The sequence below is a fragment of the Nipponia nippon genome, unplaced genomic scaffold (assembly GCF_047370975.1).
Source record: "Nipponia nippon isolate SJK-2023a ecotype South Korea unplaced genomic scaffold, ASM4737097v1 scaffold_7, whole genome shotgun sequence".
In the NCBI taxonomy this organism is placed as follows: Eukaryota; Metazoa; Chordata; class Aves; order Pelecaniformes; family Threskiornithidae; genus Nipponia; species Nipponia nippon.
In genome coordinates this window covers 38,026,455-38,045,416 of record NW_028262391.1, presented here as the reverse complement: position 1 = coordinate 38,045,416, position 18,962 = coordinate 38,026,455, and the positions used below count along the sequence as shown (strand labels likewise).

At 39.4% G+C, this 18,962-nt stretch overlaps 1 protein-coding gene across 8 annotated transcripts in view; it reads left to right on the top strand.

Annotated features, from left to right (window-relative positions):
• The window catches only part of ADCY7 (adenylate cyclase 7), a 68,066-nt gene that overhangs the window by 3,890 nt on the left and 45,214 nt on the right, over positions 1-18,962 (top strand). For 3 of the 8 annotated variants that reach the window (XM_087739774.1, XM_087739775.1, XM_087739776.1), the window contains exons 2-3: positions 3,083-3,267; positions 18,160-18,312. The gene's annotated coding sequence lies outside the window, so the exon portion shown is untranslated. Of the gene's footprint in view, positions 1-3,082; positions 3,268-10,473; positions 10,491-18,159; positions 18,313-18,962 lie in introns of those variants that run through there. The other 5 variants (XM_087739778.1, XM_087739780.1, XM_087739777.1 and 2 more) reach the window with 4 other exon arrangements.

Below are 18,962 nucleotides of genomic sequence, written 5' to 3'. Positions count from 1 at the left end.
GTATCAAAGTGTATCCTTCAAACTTACTCATTTTGTGTAGCCTGTTTTCAGTAGCATTTTTATAAAAATCAAATAAACCACCTCTTCTGTGGCAACCAGGCTGCTGTTCTGATTTTTACAGCACAGGCCCTGCAGTTCAGAGGCTTCAGGTCTGTTGGTGCTTTAAAGACGAAACAAAGTCAAAGTTGGCTCTCATGTGACGCGGCCCGCACATACTGCTTTTCCTAAGAGCTTCCTTTGCAGCTAATGGCCAAAATGTTCCTCTCTTTAACAGCTGTTCTGCAGTCCTCATTTCGGCATTAAAAGTAGCTTCTGGTCTGTAATTAGAGAGAAGGAACAAACAGGGTGTGTTTAACTTCTGTTTCTGGGCATAAAACTAAGTGAAGAAGTAATACATTCTAGTTAAAAACAGAAATAACAAAAGATTACCAAGGCTGTAACTGACGGTATCGGTCAGAGAAAGGTGACAAGTTTCTTTGAATATGGCTGGCTGTTTCTGGCACCTTCTCTCTGAAGTGCCCCAGTGCTATGCGTATGTCTGTGTTCACTGTAGCGTACATGTTTGCTGTGCTCAGGTAGCTTGCAGAGTCTTCTGGTAAAGGTAACTGAAAGAGAGAATTGTTGGACTCGTTCTCCTGTGTCCTGCATCGCAGTTTGCTTACGAGTAGTGATAGGGCTGTGTATCATCTTCTGTGTGATACAGAAACAAGTACTGTTTGACATGCAGGTTGTCGTTCAGCCCACAACGAAAGGAATGTGTTTTTCCGAGATGCTCAGCAAGTATAGCAATAAATTCTTTTTTTATAATGCTGCCTTGTAAATGGCTGGTTGTAAACCCGCAAGCATACTCTTATAGTATAATCAATATGAAAATGTTTTAAAAGGACTTTGATTAAGTTGTAAGGTCTTAAGAGCGCATGCTTTATTTCAAGGAAGGAGACAATACATTAAGTGTTTTATAGGTAGATAAATGTAGAAATAGTTTACATGTGACTTGCTTTGTTTTTAATTTGTTACTTGTTGCTCTATCAAGTTTTGTTATGACTAATAATGGTGAGTTTCTGTGAGTTTCATTGAGTAGAATAAAATATTTCAGTAAGATGTGCTTCATTTGTAATATAGCCTGGGTTTTAGTCATTACTTAATGTCCAATCTGCGACATTTTCTGCTTTATTTATATAAAAATTATAATATATTTATGCTATGGGGTTCTTTTAAAGAACTAGTTGATGATCAAACCACCTAGCAGTGACTAATTCTTACTCAGATACTGTTTTCCATCCAAGTAACCAAAATGGCGAGGAAACAAGGGTGCCAGTAGAATGACGAAGCACATGGAAGGGCTGGGCCTGAGTGCAGCTGGGAAGGAGCTGTCAAAGGTGGATTCAAGCAGACTGAGCTCACTGACGTTTATTCAAAGTCAGCTGAAATTAATGGAAATGGGCAATAAAACTCTGATCATTTAAATGCCAGATATTCTTAGCACCTGGCTCATGTCAACCTGAGTCCATCTGTTATGATATTTCAGGCAGGGCCTGCTTGCTGAAACAGGCTGAAACTTAGGCTGAGGGGAAGAAAACAGATTGGGTCAAGTTGAGAAAGGATAAACTTTGTACTGGGGCTTTTCTCTGTGTCTGTGTCTTTTTCTCTTTTATTGCTACTGAGCTTATGTGGGACTAACTAAAAAAGAATTCCAGTAGCAGAACAGCATTTCAGTTTCAATTTCCTCATTTGAAAGGAAGCTGGGGTACGGCTATCAAAACTTTCTCACTTCCTGACACTTTCTGCCTGATCTTCTGCTCCTCCTTTGCTGGCAACTTCAGCCTGCTGCTGGGAAGGTGGCTGTCGTTTCAATACCAGGAAAAGGAACATTTCTATATGTGTGAGATACACATTTATTGGAGTAAACTAAAATAAATGACAGAAGACATGAGAAATGTGTGTAGTCATTACTAGTACATCTTAATCAGGAACGGGGTTTTGAAGTGAAAATGCTTTAAAAATTCTTACCACGGATAAAGCCAGTTAATGAATTCTGATACTTGAATTGTGCAAGTTCTTACTGTCCTGCTTACTCTGTGTAGTACATATACTAGTGTACGTAGGCCCTGTGTGGTTTATTAGAAGACAGGAGAAAAATAGAGGCAAAGAATATGTCTGTGGATTTATAACTTGTAGGTTATTGGCCTGATTTATTTCAGTCCGCCATCAGAAGGAAGGGTAGGTGTTGCGGGATGTGAGCTTTTCCCTTGTGCTGGCTCAGAGGAGCATCTGCAATTCTGCTTGCGAGGGGGGAAAACGAGTGGGCGCATCTCGCAGGCTAAAGCTGTGATCCTGAGGTGCGCCCCGTCTCTGCGCTTGGCAGTGATCAGCAGCAAGCAGGCGGGGTGGAGTGTGCCCCTTGGTTTGACTGTCCAGACAGCTGTATGGCTGGGTGTGAGAAGAGCCTGGAAGGTCTCTCCTCCCGCGAGCCCTCTGGCTGTGGACTTTTAACCCGAAAAATCTTTTTTCTTCCACTAGAATTGACATAATCTGGCAGTCACTTCGCAATCTTGTGAGCTGGTTGAGGTTTGGGTTTTTGGGGCCTGATTTTGCTCTACCGTGAAGTATTAATGTAGTTCATTAATTCAACGATTTTTTTTTTTTTTCCAGCAAGGGCTTGCATATTATGTACAGGAGGGCACAGCTGCTTTTGGGAATGTCCTGGGAACTTTTAACTTCCTTTCTGCTCACTAGTTATGTAAAAATTACTAATGATGGCTGTGTAAAATATTATTTTTTCTAGAAATACTCTTATATGACTTTGAATATAAACGCAGGCATAAATGCAATGAAGGGTGTGATTTTTATGGTGTAGCTAAGCTGGCTCAATGAGCAGCTGTCACTAAAAGCGGGCAGCGCTGCTCGCTTCCTGCCCCTGTGCTCCCACCCCTCCCTGAAGTCAGCGCTGGTGCTCATCTGACCTGCTGGTGAGCTGATTCATGGAACTAAAAGGGCAAAAAGCTATTTTTTAATAGGATAAGCATTTTTTTTAAGTCTGATTTTCTTTTTTTTTTTTTTTTTTTTCCTTTTTCTTCTGTAGGAACAGAACAGCCAGGCTAGAGGAAGTGGCAAGAACGCATTGTTGAACTTCTGGACAGACAGGCAGGGACGGTTCCCTCCTTCAGCTGTGGCTGTACTGTAAACTGTGCTCCTAATTATCTGAGTAGTAAGTTATACTTCTGCAGACATGCTGGAAAAGTGACCTGGCCTGTGTTTGGATTTGAGGTATTGCCAGCTGAATTGTCAACCCAATTCCAGTACTTCTTAAGAAAGAGCTCCGCTTCTCTGCTGTACTTGTACAGCAGGAAATGAATGTGAAAATATTTCACTGTAATACTTTTTAAAAATCACCTATAGTTTTTTGCAAGTTCCTGAGGAGTATCCTGTTTTGGATTTAGGAGTTTTTACTTCTTATTTTTAGTCTGCTTAATTGTAATACAATAACAGTTACAAGCTTCCCACTCCCTTTTTCCTCAGGATGCTGCACTTTTAAAATAAGGCAGAAGATACATTGCAGCACTATAGTGACAGTTGTGTTGGCATATATTGTGATTTCCTTAAGAAAGTGTGGTGTTATTGCACGTAACATAGTAATACAAAATTCATAGCTGCTGGAAGGTAGTAAAAGCTAGGAGCTGCTATGAGAAAGTGAAAATTTAATTTGATAACAGTATAAACACCATGTTTAGCTTTCAAAGAAATAGGAAAAAACCTAGTATAGTTACTTTGTAAAAACAATTTGATGCAGTTCTTACAGTGCCACAATATGCAAAATTCCACACAGGCAGTTTTATCTTCCCCAGCAAGCTGACGTGTTGATTACTTGCATGTTCAGAGCTCACTTGCAGTGTTGTAGAACATGATTTAGTGACACAAGTTGTCAGTGTGAGCAGAACTCCGTGTGGGTGTTAATTGCTTCTGGTCAAGTGCAGACCAATAAATTAACAATGTTGCTAGATAAAGGAGATTAACTTGGAATTAATGAATAATATATTGGAATAATAAAGGGGGAAATTTTGTTTTTCAAGATTCTGAGCAGATTTAGGCAAGAATTAAGAGTTGTTCTTTTCTTATGTTGGCTGTGTGTTCCGTAACTGTTTATCAAGCATGTCTACACAGGGAATTTGGATGTAGTTGTAGCTAAACTGGTTTACCAGACAAGCATTAAACACTTGTTTTACATGTTGAATTAATTTTTGTCCTACATTTATGCAGGCTGTTGTATTTAGAAATGTATTCTGCTGCAATTGTTTTGAACTGCATTGAAATATGGGTCCTTAATCAGTGACGGTTAGGTTTTTCTTGGAGTTATATATATATAGAAAGATACATATGCATGTATAAATAAAACTAACTAAACTGTCATTTCTGGAGGCTATAGAATCTAAAAGACACTTGTGCTTGTTTCTTTTTATCTTTCTGGATGGCTTCTCATAATGTTCTGCGTAGCAGCATCCCAGGCATCATTCTTTGGGCTTATACATTTACAAATGGATAACCAATATTTTAGGAAGCACTTGCCAAAAAAAAAAAAAAAAAAAAAAACAAACCAAACCCAAAACTTACTACTTGCTGGTAAGTCTGAGGAGCGTTGGCTGTAGAAAGTATGGGAAATCTGGGAATGAGAAAGCTGGGCATCAGTTAATTTGCTTTCTCATTTAAACCAAGGCAAGGAGTGAGGCAGCACTTCTCCAGTGCAATGTATTCAGAGTGCTGAAAGCTCTGCTGAATAACATAGTGTTTAGTCAGAGTAGCTGGAAAGAGGGTGAGGTATTGCAGTTCTTACATGCTATAGAAACATTCTCACTAGAAATAGAGGGGCTTTCACGAGGGGGGAAAAAAGCCGGGCGGGGAGAGGAGAAAGGTCTCCTCTGCCTGCAACCTACAGTCATCCTATTTCTGTGAGTGCAGAGCCACAGCTGAAGAAAAGCTAATTATATTGTATAATAATACTATAGTGGACCTGGGAAAAACTTGCCTAATGCAGAGTCAGGCTAGGTTAGTGATACCATTGAGATGGAGACTCTGGAGATACCAAAAGGGGGAAGGCAGCGTGTGTCTTCTGGAAACCTGGTGTGTTTTAAAAGCACTTTTGCATGTGACTACCTAATGTGTTAGAGATCAAGACTGTCCAGAAATATTTTTATGAATTGCTGCGACCTGAGCTCTGCTCTCAGAGCAGTGGCCTAGCAGTGGGCAGGGGAAGCGTGTATACTCCAGGTGGGGAACAACTCCATCCCTCTTTTCAGTGTCATGGTTGAATTTTAATAAGTTCTCTTCTTGTATGGTTGTTGTTGGTGGTGTCACTGTGATTCATGCCTTCTCTACAAGACACCAGCTATTGTGTCCACCCCATATGTAACTGCTTTAAGCACCTTGGGGTTCTGGGTGCTGCCTCTCTGGGCTTGCTTACTGAGCCGGGACGTTGGGAACAGCTGCCCTGGACCTTAAAATCAGTGCTGACTGTCTCCATCTGTTAAAGTAAAATGCTGCAGAGCCCCATCTGCTAGGAACTCCTAACTCTTCGAGGCATGAGATAGCTGACAGTCACAAAGACACAGCTAGTTGTAGAGGGAATCTTTAAAGCAATTTTCCAGGTGATGCTGGAGATTGCGGGTCAGTGGAAAATAAACTATACTGCATGCTGTTCCCTGAATCTCCCTTCTTTGAAGTGTTCTTTGGGATTTGATCGATGTTCTCCAGGGTTCCCATGTCCCCGTTCCTGTACTTGACGCCCTGAGCGCAGGCTTTTCTTTGCTCCGTGGGAAGGATCCAAGCAGACTTCGATTCCCTTGCTGTTCCCTCTGCTGCTGTGTGACCCTCTGGTCAGTTGCAAACCCTTGGGTGGTCTGTTGCGTGGTTACCACACAATTTGAGTTCAGACCTGAAAAACTGGTTTTTACAGGCACTAACCACCTGTTCTGCTGGGGAACGGCCCAGGTAATTGTGGATGGTCTTTAATGATGTCTTGTTCAGCAACGGAGGCTGAGCGCTGCTCCTCCCTCTGTGCAGTGCCATACAACCAGCCCTTCCTAGCTGTGTTCCCTTTCTTGAACAAAAGAATGTTACGTTTAAAGAGCTTTAGTAATGTCCAGCTGAGCTTCAGAATATGTATGAAGGCTCCTGTGATAGTCATAAGGAATTTGTGATTGCAGAGTAGAGCTGCTTATGATAGCATTGTTTCCTCACCCATTCCAGAAGTGTACGCAGTCAGGCTGCGTGTATATCTTCTAACATAAATTCTTACATCAGGAGAGCAACTCAGTAATTACGGCCACACTAGTTTTTAGACAATAATTGGGCAGGTAACAGGTCTGCGTTCTAACCTAAGAGGATGACTGCACAAAATGTTGCCAGGGAACACGCTAAAATGTCTTAGTTATTACCTGTGTATAATGTTATCCTACATAAGGTAAATGTGAGACAGGTTGTTCTACTTTCCTTTACAGGAGGCTATGAGTGTGTACATTGGCAGTTGCTATGGTAGATTTTACATGCTATCAAATCTCACGTTTTAATCAATCTACCAATAATTTATTTGTGTAACTAGGTAGTTAGTTTTCTTTACCATGGTAGCCTTTAAAAAAAAAAATCTTTAAAATCTGGATAATTTGATGATTTGGACAGACCGTTTTTAGAACACAAACTGTGTTGTATGCCTTTTGATTGCAAATAATACCTGCGTAAGAATGATCCCAAGATGTAGTTAGTTTTATGTAGGTCTAAGCTGCTTGGGATGTTTGCCTGTATTCCCATAAACTATTAATAATTGTTAATTCTTTCCTATGTTGATATATAGCTAACGGGACGGAAAGGTAGGCAACAGTGGTTTTTGCCCACCTGCCCTTTCTCTGTTTAAAAAAAAACAAAACAAAACAAGCCTTTTTTTACAAGGTAGTAACCTGGGGCAGGGGAAGCACCCTCCTTGCAATATTGCCAAACATAGCTTTTGGTTATGTGTCGTGCAAAAAAAAAAAAAAAAAAAAAAAAATTCAAAACTGTAAGGCTCATCTTTCACTTGCCTTATGACTTTTGATCTATTTTTGGCCTAAGTTGAGTTTTTCTGTGGTCAAGTGCTGAAAGCTTTGTTTAAAACACAATTTTGTGATTTAGTGTCTGCTAAAAATGTCTGCTATCATTAATATTCTGATAAAGCACTAACCTTGTGAGCCAGCGGACTAAATAATTCTTATAACTTCCTTCCTGTCTTAATGGAGAAGTCAGCAAACTTTTAAGCACTTTACTTGGGCCTATGACTTATATTTTTATATTTCCCTATAATAAAATGCTAGTTTTATATTTCAAGCACTAAATGAAGGAATATATGGCTAAGATTATATCTTATGCTTCTGGAATATGCCGTACGGTTTTGTATTGATGCAGCTGCCTTGGTTTTGTACTTTACTATAGCTTGTTTGTGCAAGAGACAAATTTTCGAACAAGAACTAGAGGTACAACCTTCTCAAAGTAGGAGTACTGACACAAACATCTACTTTTATTGATGAGCTTCCTGGCTTTTCTTTTGTTTGTCTTCTGCCAGAATGAGAATATGCCGTTTCTTATTTGGAAATTCTTGACCTGGATTTACCATGCAGTCTGAGTTCCTTGATGCATCATTCACCGAATTGTCCCTAATCCTTAGACTGACCTCCTGTTAATCATTTCTGTAGGGTCGTAAAAGTAGGGCAGACTGGGAGAGTCACTGAAACGCTTGGAGGAGGAGCAGACATCAGGCCAACTGCTGCTGCCTGTCTGTAAGGGTGAGGATCGGACCTCTGGGCTGGTCTGCATCGGCTCTGGGGAGATCGCGCATGGCTGTGATCACAGTTCCTCGGGAGCGGGGAAGGCTCCACCCCAGTGCCGCATTCTGCCTTCGCAGTATAAAGTGCGGGAAGAAACGTTAGAATTACACACATATGTAGTGGTACTTAATTCAGCATTTTTTTCTCAGAGTTATGACTTTTATATATTGCTTTTGGTTTAAATGATAGGTTTCTAAACACATTTTTGTGCTAGCTTCCAGGCTTCATGTCAGCCAAGGGAGGATACTTCCGGGGAAATCAAACAACACTTACAATAATTAATACATCAATTCCTTTATTTGCTGTCATGAATACAATTTTCTGTAAATCTAAACATTTGTTTATTGTGAGTGACTTGAATGCTTGCTTTATATTCACAGGACAGATTTATTTTCAGCCGTGATGATGATAAAGCAGACATCTAGTATTCATAGTATATGTAAAACACCCCTTGTACTTGGGATGCTTGATTGCAGCTTTGGTTTTACTTTATTTTACTTTTTTTGCGCGTCATCCTGTCTAGGAATTCAGGATTTCATAAATCAGTGTTTTGGGTGGAGAGTTCAGTGAATGTTAGTTTCTATGTTCATTGTCCCTAGCTATTGTCTAAATATAGAAACCTTTTCTTAATGCTGTCTTAATTTGTGCTTGATATCTGCTACTGACAGTGTACAATCTGTTTCCCAATGGGACACTCTCTTCTTTTACCCCACTGATTTTTTTGGAACATCGATTGACCTGTTAGTACCTTTCTTGCAAATCTGCTATGTCTCCCCCACACACTCTGTTTGAACTCCGTCTAAAGCTGGGAGTTTGTGTGAAAGACAGTCTTTTTCTATGCTTGTCACTGAACATATTCAAGCAGTTGTGTCTTTTTGTAAAAACACTGTGGAGCAACAATAATGTTTTGAAACTTAAGTTTTGACTGTTTGCTTATATTTAATTTCAACTTATTTTCTCATCTGTTTTTTGTGCTTGAATATGCTTCTATGTGTACTTAACAAAGAGAGGGTGATGAAGTTATTGGTATAGTCCAACATATATGTGCCTGAACACATATATTATCAAACAGTAACTACTTACAGTCACTTTAAGGAGTTGATTAGATTTTATTTTTTTTTAACAGAAACACATACCAGACATTTTCACTTACATTTTGTCCTTTCCCTTCCTCATTTCTGACTTGCTGTGGTGTCTGTATGCCTAGGCTTACCATGGTGATAAATTAGTAAAAGTCTAGGTGTAAACCGGTGTTTTATGATTTAAATAAGTGTTACAGCATTTTTATGTCTGTATGTAATATGTAGAGTAGCTAAAAATGTAGATGTGCCTGTTTTATGCATGGTTTAGGTCACTGAAGGGTTGCATATGGCTTATGTTTTTCCTTACTCTGAAACATTTGGGTGTTAGCTCCTGGATGAAGTAGGCTGACTCAGTGAAAGATATGAATATAGGATTTGTCATATTGTGCATTGTATTGTATTTCAGTGGTTTCTGCTCAATTTGTTAAATTTTTGCCTTTGAGATACTTTCTCTTTCAGGCATCATGGTATTCATAGTGAAACTATCTGGAAGTCAGTTAAATGACTTAATTTAAAACCAACAAAAATGTCTGAGGGAAGTGTTAGTGTAAAAGTGGTTTCTGGATTTGTAAATATTTGGGGAGTGTGTTACTTCAGAAACATTCTACACACAAAAAAATGTTTATGGCTTTTTCTTTTCTCACTGGGAACTCTTATGTCTTTCTAGACTGGTAATAAAATGCAAAAATACTTGGTTTTGAGATTTGCCTGGGGAATGTGTGTAAGATGCATAAAATATGTCTTATGAACTGCAAAATGGTCACAAAATGATTGATATTTTTCAGTTTGTGTGCTTAACTCCCTTTTGACTAAAAACGTGAGCTAAGCTTTTTAAATGGTTCCTTTAATCTTGAAACTCCTTTGATTAATCCTCCCCCCTTTCCTGCACTTGAATACAGATACTTCTGGTGTACACCTTGCCATGCAACAGTTGTAAGCTGGAAGGAAGGAGCACTTCCCCCCCGCACCCCCCATGAAATTACTGGGTTTTTAGGCAGCAAGCTGGAAGTGTGATTTAGTGGTGGAAGCATAAACCTGTCAGTCAAAAGACGTGCATAGTGTTCGGAGGGTGATTCTGGCAAGTCGGACTTTTTTCTGGCTTTTTCTTTCTGTGAAATGTTGATAGGATTAAGAGTACATGAGGTTTTATTTACTCATTGTGGAGGCCCCCAGACAAAAGTGGAAAGTGTTCTGGACATTAACAGTAATTTGGCTGCTGGAAGTTGCCCAAAGTACTGGCAGTATGTTCTTGCTCTTACTGAAAAATAAAGTAGCAGTTCTCTCTCTCTCTCTTTTTTTTTTTTTTTTTTTTGAATAAGCGTAAGTCGGCTTGGATGCTGCTCAGAAGCCTGTTGTGAAAGTCATCACTTCTAATAGTACAGTGCCCCAGGGACCGCCGCAAGGCATTGACTGGCTCAGTACTGACTCAGACCCTAAATCGTTGACACTGCTCATCTAGAAAAATGATGCAATTATGACTCTCCTCCCTAGTCTGGGAAAGCATCTTGGATCTCCTCATTCACAGCTCCAGGTTTCAGAGATGGTATGAGCCAGTCTGCCTGGGGTGAGTCTTCCCTGCTTGCATATATTTATTGGTCCGTGTTCTTTAAATTCTTGAATATTTCCCAGAGATTATGGACTGGGTATAACTGCACTGTTAATGGCTTTTGTCAGGTGTTAAAATAGAGGATTACAGACCATCCTGACTACTTGTTTAGCAAAGGCATTGAGGGGTCTGTTTTTCCGAGAAGTTGATCTTTTCTGTTGAGAAGTTGATCTTTTCTGTTGAGAAGTTGATCTTTTCTGTTGAGAAGTTGATCTTTTCTGTTGATAGCTCTTGCCTGGCATCTCTCCGGGCTGTCCCTCCTTTCAGGACACACGTGGGAGCACAGTTTCTTCCTACAATGGCTGTGGCAGCATTTTCAGGTTAAGGAGCTCCTTCCTGCCCTCGCTCCTTGTTCTGCCTCTGCCCTGCAGCCAGCCGCTTTCAGCTGTGCCAGCTGTGCTGCCCATGAAACTGCGCTGCCCACAATCGCTGACCCTACCTGCCTCCTAGGCAAAAAGAAACAAAACCTAGGAGACACAAATGGTTATTTTTGAGTTGATCTGGCTGCATGTGGGCCTAGAAATAGTGACATGCACATAGTGAAAGAATGGTGTGGTACGGCGACAAGATAGGAGGGTGTGGTGGGGAGGGAGAGGGGAAGAGGAGGAGAAATACGTTGAGCAAATATTACTGGAGAAGCCCCTGTTGCAGAGCCATAGGTAAGACCTGTGGGTTTAGTTGTTTAAAATGAGCAGCAAAAGTTTTCTCTCTAGATTTCTGTTCATTAAACTAATTTAAACTCTGTGTGTAGGGAGGGGGAGGGTGGTGATTTATGAATAAACATGCATTTGCTGTAGTAGATATTTGTATTTGAATACATCCCTGGTAGCGATACCTCTTGCTTCACTTCTAGGCCCTTCCCCTGTTATATTAGGGTTTGTTTGCCTGAGTAGTGAGTTGTACTTTAGAAATTAGGAAGTGATGGTAATGATGCATGTGTCAGCTTGAACTGTTCATAAAAAAAGTAGTGGTCGTGTTACAACTGTGTGAAAGGAATGAAAGGAACTTCATGATTTCATCCACTGCTCTCTCTTGCCATTGCTCAGAGATACAGATTTCTTTTGCTACTGAAAAAACTGGCGTTATTTCTCAGATCATCAAAACATAAATGAAAGATTCCCCCCTTCTGTAACTGAAATTACTGCACTGATTCACTGTGGTGTTTTTGTAACCGCCGTGTCTGTCAGTGAGAGTTGAAGGACTGACATTTTGCTGTCCTTAACATCATGCATTCTTATTTAATTATATATTTATTTTTTAATATAATAATGTTACACAATAACTTAATTATTATTTTATGTGATATTTAAAGCTCAGAATTGTGCTTCCTGCCACAGCTGAACAGACATTCTCCTCCAGGGATTATATCAGTTTCTGGAAGTATGAGATTAAAGTCCAACAAAAGATTTAAGTGCCAATGAAGATGTTTACTGTAATGCATTGTTAGAGTCCAAAATTATTTGTGTCTTATAAGCTTGGGACTACTGTATTCCTAAAATGTCTTGTGATGATTCATTTATTTTGCTGGCACCTTGTGTGGGTGGATGATGGTATTAGGTCAGCTCCTTTGGGAGAGAAAAAGGAATACCACACACTCGGAGCCAGCCAGCCAGCAGGAAATCCTGTGGGAGAGCCAAAAGTTAGAAAATGGGTTTTGAGTTCTTTGCTTTAACCACAGTGGTTATCCTTCTCATAGAAGGGCGAAGGGCTTCAGAAGGTTTTGAGAATTTCTATGTGCACAGGATGGAAAGACAGGATTACAGGCAAGAAGAATACTTCTGGAATTTATTATGCTTTAACCAGAGGATGTGGCTGTTGAAATAACATTCTTGGGTTTTTGGCAATATTTGGATTTCAGGCCTGCTCTTAAATTGTGCTGAACAACCTCAGCGAAAGCAATCAGAATTTTGAAAAGCAGGGAAATGGCTGCGACACTAATTAAACGAGTGATTTGTGCTTCCACTGGAGCTCCCTGATTTACCAGATAAGATTTGGCCAGTGATGTACCGAGCCTCGGTTCTCTTCCCAGATCTGCTCTTGAGGTGCTTCATACGATGGATTTTGGTTGAGCACTTTCTCTATGTGTAACTGTGTTTCCATGTAGAACGTTAAGTCTTTGAACCATGAATTATCTTTTAGGAAACTACCAGCAGGTCAGATCTCAGATCTATGGCTTAAGTCTGTTATTATTTTGGATTTTGTTGATGTATACTGTTCTTAAAAACTTACTATTTCCTCCCCAACATTAAAAGATAAATGCAGAGGTTTTCTGGAATTTAGTTGTATAGTTTAATTATATTTTCATTAAAGGATATTGCTTTTTCTTGGTTTTGAATGGTTACTTCCTAGACTGTAATTTCAGAATTTCTGTCACTTTTAATTTTTTATCTCATTATGCCATTTGATCTGCTTATAGGCAAATAGTTGAAGTCCACTGTCGCATTATTAGTTTGCAACATTTTCTGCCTCCTTTGGTTGATCCTATAGTGTTGCAACTCTATAGTGCTTTTCACTCAGGCTAGTTTTGGTGTAAATGCCCGTCACTACCAACTGTGCCAAGGTACACATGTAAACCAGACAGTAGCGTGAATGTGCTGAGAGAAAGAGAGCTTCAGACAGACCCACAGTGAGTTTTGCCAAATAGCTTCCACTGAAGCTGGAGAGCTGCAGCCGCAAGAGTGGAAACCATGTATTCTTTGAAACAGCCTTGTAGTAATGATGTTCTGTTGTTGCATGTGCTTCTTAAAAGAAGTTGCAATTTTAGATGTGAAATAGTTTAAATATGAGCGACTGTTTCCGAAGTTCTTAATTAACTTCTTGTACCGGATAGAAAAACCCTAATTACTGAAACCGAGAACCACTCCAGCAGTGCTACGTAACCTCTAGACCTGTCAGAGCAGGAAAGATTGTACCAGAAACTCTTGGAGACCTTCTTAGCAGTACTTTTAAGACTGGCTCTGCATGTGTGTGTTCCTTCTTCAAACTTCCCGCATTCAGGAAGCAGTTCCTGCATTAATTAAATATGACTCCCAAGAGACCAGAAACCAGTCTTTGTGTAGAAATCCAGTTTTCTAGGTGTATCCAGAGGAGGATCTAATTTCATGTGAGTTTTTATAAAAGAGTGGTAGCCAAGTCCAAATGCAACAAGAGGTAAAATGAAGAAGGGAACTGAAGGCTGTTCAGTGAGTTGTAACACGTACAGTCAGCATGCTCCTTCATGTTGTAGTTTAGGAATTTTAAAATCATTTTTATGGGAGAGATCGATACATTCTTGACTCTTGTGGTTTTCAATGTCATTTTTAAGGTGGTATGGGAGAGGAAGTAGTGCCAGTTTTATCTAATATTGTTTGCTTTGTTCTGACTTTCTTTTTTGTTCCTGAGCGTTTATATTGTTTCTACAATAAACCATCTTGGACGTTTCTGAATAAAGTAAACTTTAAGCTAAACATCCGTTCAGTTTATATTTCCTTATTTTCCTTATATTTCCTATTATTTAGGATAACATGGAAGTGATTTTTAGAAGATCTGTGTTAGCCGGGCAGTAAAGTAGAAAGAAACACCTTAGTTTTTGTTTGCTTGTTTGTTTTAGTTTGATTTATAAATGATTGTTTATTTTAAAAAGGATAATATGAAATATATTTTAAACATTTCTAAAAAATATGGGGAGTTTTTAAATATGGACTATATGTAGCTGAGGGGGAAATAACTTTAGCAGTGTTATAAAACAGTGTCTGAAGGATCTGCCTGTTAAGATGCAGTTGAAGTATAGCATGGTATTTTAATAGTACAAATTACATTTTTGTTTTAAAATACTTCTGTTAAAATTATTGTAATGATATGTGTTTTTTACAGATTTGATATAAAATACTTCCAAACCTGTACTGGGTGCACATGATGCCACTATATTTTGCCCAAAAGGACTTCAAATAAATGTCAGTATTGCAGTTCAGAATATTTATTAGTGAAGTTGTTCAAACATTATACAAGAAATTTCCTGTAAAATATTTTAGTTCTCAGCGTAAATGTGATTACTTCGAACTGAATTAAGATATTTCTACAATTGTGGATATTCAGGATAAGCATTCAAATTAGAGCTCCAGCAGTATTGGTGTTGCTGTTATGCCTACTAGCAGGGTAAACTCTTTAAGACTCGTGGCAACTTTATACTTTTAATACTTTAGTTAATAAATAAACTAAGTAGATAGCCAGAAACGCTTGGTGCACTGCAGTGTTTCTTTACAGAGGTTTGTGGAGGTGTCCACTGAACCAGTCAGAAAGTCTGAGTAAGGATAGCGTGAACACTTCTGAAAATAGTAGTCAAAGCTGTTATCATTAATAATTTCTACTGACATTTAAAAAATGAAGCTAGCGGTCAGAATACAAAGTATATCTCCTAACTGGATCAAAAGAAAAAAGTGAATGGGGCTGCTTTTTTGAAAAAGAAAAAGGAGTCAAACAAAACTGATGTTTTGTTAACTTCTGTGTAATTTCCACAGTTTATTTAATATGCTGGTGAATGATCAGTGAACAGATGTCTTGAATAAAACTGGGAAGAATCAAACAATTTTGGAAGTCTTTGCTCTAAACAAGTCTTACATTTGGTGAAGTATGCCAAATTTGCGATTTCATAATACAGAAATAACCCATGCTTCCGTTCTGGAGTTTCTGTTATGTGAAATTTGTTGTTTCTCGAAGCTAATGAAGTCTCCCTAAAATGAACCAATAACTATTGTCATGTCCTCCTTTTCTTTGTGCTCTAATACTCCAAACCTAAAACAAAGGAAAAATCTTGAAAGTAGTAATAGACAGAGGTGTTACTAAGGAGCAAAAGGAAGACCTTTTTTTAATACTGTAGGTTGTTTTTTTTTCCCCCCCACCTTTTAACAGCTTTAGCTTGATAAAGTTTAGATACTTTTTAAAAAAAATATGATAAAGCAGACCTGTGCTGCAGATGCAGCATTGATCCACCAGCTCGATACGACGCAAATAACAATTTGGTAGGTGTGAAGAGCAACTGCTGTTACAGCAGCAAGGTGCAGTGCTCATAATGAAACTGGTTAAATGTTCTTCAGTCAAAATGAAAATGGCCTGCAAGCTGTTGCTAGGGAAATAGGCGCCTGTGGTTAGTGTTGAATGCAGAGAGGTTTGTCTGTCTCGCAGATCAAAAAATGGCTCAAAGTCTGCGTATCGCTTCCGGAAACTTGCTGCTTATCAGCAGGCTGGTCTCTGTGCCTCGGAGGAGCTTCAGTTACAAATAGAGAGAATAATTTTTTGTTTTATCTCTCCCCGCCTTTACATTTTGATGTAAAGTGTTTCTCTCACTTATTATCTTTGTTTGTAATGTCTGTATATGATAGGAAGTATGACCGAGGACCTGATCCTGAGAACACTTCTGGGGGAGCAGCAGCTTGATTCCGCTGCAGCTAAAGTGAATCTTGCATGTAACTGTTTATCAGGGGCTGTGGCGAAAGTGATGTTTTCAGGCGTATCTTTAAAAAACGATTAAAAAAAATCAGTGAAACTGTGAATTTGGCATAGTCCTTAATTTAAACCTCTAAAAGCTAACTAGGTACATTGCACATGGGAATTACTACTATTAAGCCCTTTCACAAACATTGAAAACAACAATTCTTGGTCCTTTAGCTCTTCTTCTAAAATCTCTGAAGAGTGTTGTTTCTGGGATGATTTTTAAAAACTGTCATAGTATGTTTTTCTAAAAGGCATTATGAAATTTCTGGGACACCCTAACTATTTGGGCATCCTCCTCATTTTCCCAACTGAATACAAGTAAACTGCTGCCCAGCACTGCTCTCCAGACAGCACCGGCCTCTTTCAAAGGAACCTGAGGCATCTCTCTCCTGATTACCAGGGACTCATCCTTAATACTGGATAAATAATGAGGTGAAAGTAAAGCAGCATCTTATTTGGGTATTCCATATTGAACATGTAACAGAGGTTAAACAGAGTTGTTTTTTTTCCTTTTTACACACACACAGATGCAGCAGATTTGTATCTGCCTTTTCAGATGAACTCTGTGAGATGTCTTACTGTTTTTTCCTCTCTCTCATCTATCTCTAAGGCTGCCAGAAGGCTTTGTCAGGGTCTTGACCTTTTTCTTAAGAATCATCTCCAGTTTCCGACTAACTTTTATAAATACTGATGCCTGCTGGCCTTGGCTAGGTGGAGCTAACTCCTGGCCAAAAGATAATGGGATTTGATCACAAGTGTCCCAGGGCTTAGGTATGAACTGGGCATTTAACCCACTGTGACAGAATGGAGTGCCTATTTTGAGTGGTGATTAGTTTGTATATCCTAACAAAAATTTAACAGAAAATTACTATAGGTTTATTTGAATGCTTTTTGCAATAAAATACTTTGCATCCACTCTGATTTTGTGCCAGATTATTGGGCAGTTTCACTTGCCTTCCAGTTTCCAAAGTGGGTCTCTAGTGACGGAGCTTTGGGGTGAACAACAAAGTAGGTGTTGATCTGTTCCCTTCCCAGCAGAGCTATTTAACTTGTATCAGGTTTCCCACTGACATCTGAATTCCAATTTCCTGCTCTGGGCCTCTTCTTCTCTGGGTCATTGTTTCAACACTGCCGTATAACCATGTACTCCCCTTCTTGGTTCCTGTCCCCGGTGAGTGTGTACTGGATTCCAGCAATGAATAGTGAGCAACCATGCCTCCTACCGGTGCCTGGCACTTTGCTGAGGTATTGAACTTCTTTGGCATCTTGTCACATCTAAACAGTCGTCCCCATAATGCGTCTGAAGACGATAAAGCAAGAAGAGAGGAAGATAAAGCCAAGAGCTGTTATGTATCATATGGGCTCCCTTACTAGAGAGCTGGTGCGCTAAGGTCAAGGATGATAACCTGCCCATGTTTTCTGATCATCTGCCTGCCTGGAGATACAATATTCTGTTCACAACATCCTAGGAATGTGCCTTTCTGCCCTTTTCATGCTCCAAGACAAGCAAACCTAGTGGGCAGAATATCTTCATTTCCACACCAGCAGTAGATAAGCCTTTATCCAAAGCTGCAAGGTGCAGGCAGGGAATGTTGGGGTTTTCTTTTAGCTGTTTTTTCCTGCCATATTGTCATATTTGCTGATCTGTGATCCAAAATCCTAAACAATATTTTACACTGTTTTGAATTATAGATTATCAAGTTTTTTCTTCTTGGGGTGTTTTTTTAATTGCTGATATTTGATCTTGTGTGTAATAAGACTTACTGAAAAACTTAGGGCTTTCATTATCAAGAATGCTGTAAAAGTTAGTAAAACATTCTTCTCCTGTTTTTAGCAGAGTGTCCTGTGCTGTCACACAGGCCTTGCTTGAAAAGCATGGGAATCAGTTAGCATAAAGATGATACCTCTCATCAGTCTTCAGCCTCCTTCTTAGATATTTCCATCTGTCATTAAGTATTTCAATTTACATTCATGCTGCAGCTTGCCACAGTATAATTAAGTATTTTTTTCTTCTATTGATTGTCTGGGTAAAAGGTTCATAATATGTGGGGATGGAGCTTGAGTAGTTTTTTCTTCCTTGAACTACAAGGGGAAGAAATAGAAGCATTGTTAATGCTTACACTGGTCCTTGGAGTAAAGTTTCCCTGTCTTGTTGCAGGTTGGTGTGTGTGATACGTCAAAAAGTTTAGTGTCAAGGATCATACCTGAGTGGGCTGCACTCCCTCTACTGCAGGAATTTCAAAATGATCAAACAGACCATAGTGGAGTGGAGAAATACGACTTTTGCTGATGAATCCTGTGGCCTGTAATGGTAAGCAAACGACAAGCATGGGGTTTTTTTACCAGTAGTCTCAGTAAGATTTAGGACCATAAAACCCTAGAGTAATCTGTTACGCACAGCTCAGCATTACAGTCCAGGTAAAAAGTGCTTTCTCAATGGCTGCACACAGCCCTGGGGATTGCTTTGATACTGATCAGTGATAACCTTCACTGGGGTAGTGGCTGCATGCTTTGCTATTTTGGAAAGTTCTTCTGTGGACTTTGTGTTGCTCTGAGGCAGTAACTGCATAGCTTTTTAGAAAAGTGACTTTTGCCATATCCTGAAGTTTTGCTGTGACTGTCATATTATTTCAGGTATTAACTAGTTCTGTTTTAATACTAGTTAACTGGACTTAGTATCAGCAAATCCAAAGGATAAAGCTGCTTAAGGAAAATTTAATTTAAAAGTGTCTGCTTCATTGTGGCTGTTGCCAGGTGAGATACCCATGCTTCCCATGGCGAGTCAGTGCTGTACACGGTGCAGGTTTTCAGTAGCCTGTTGGTGTTGGGAACAGGAGGGCTGGCTGTCAAGCAAAGCTTTGAAAATGGTAAGATGAAAGATAAGATGAAACGAGAAGAATGCTAGTGATCAGATCTGTGTTCAGACATTCCATTATCTTAATAGACAATCAAAACTTAACG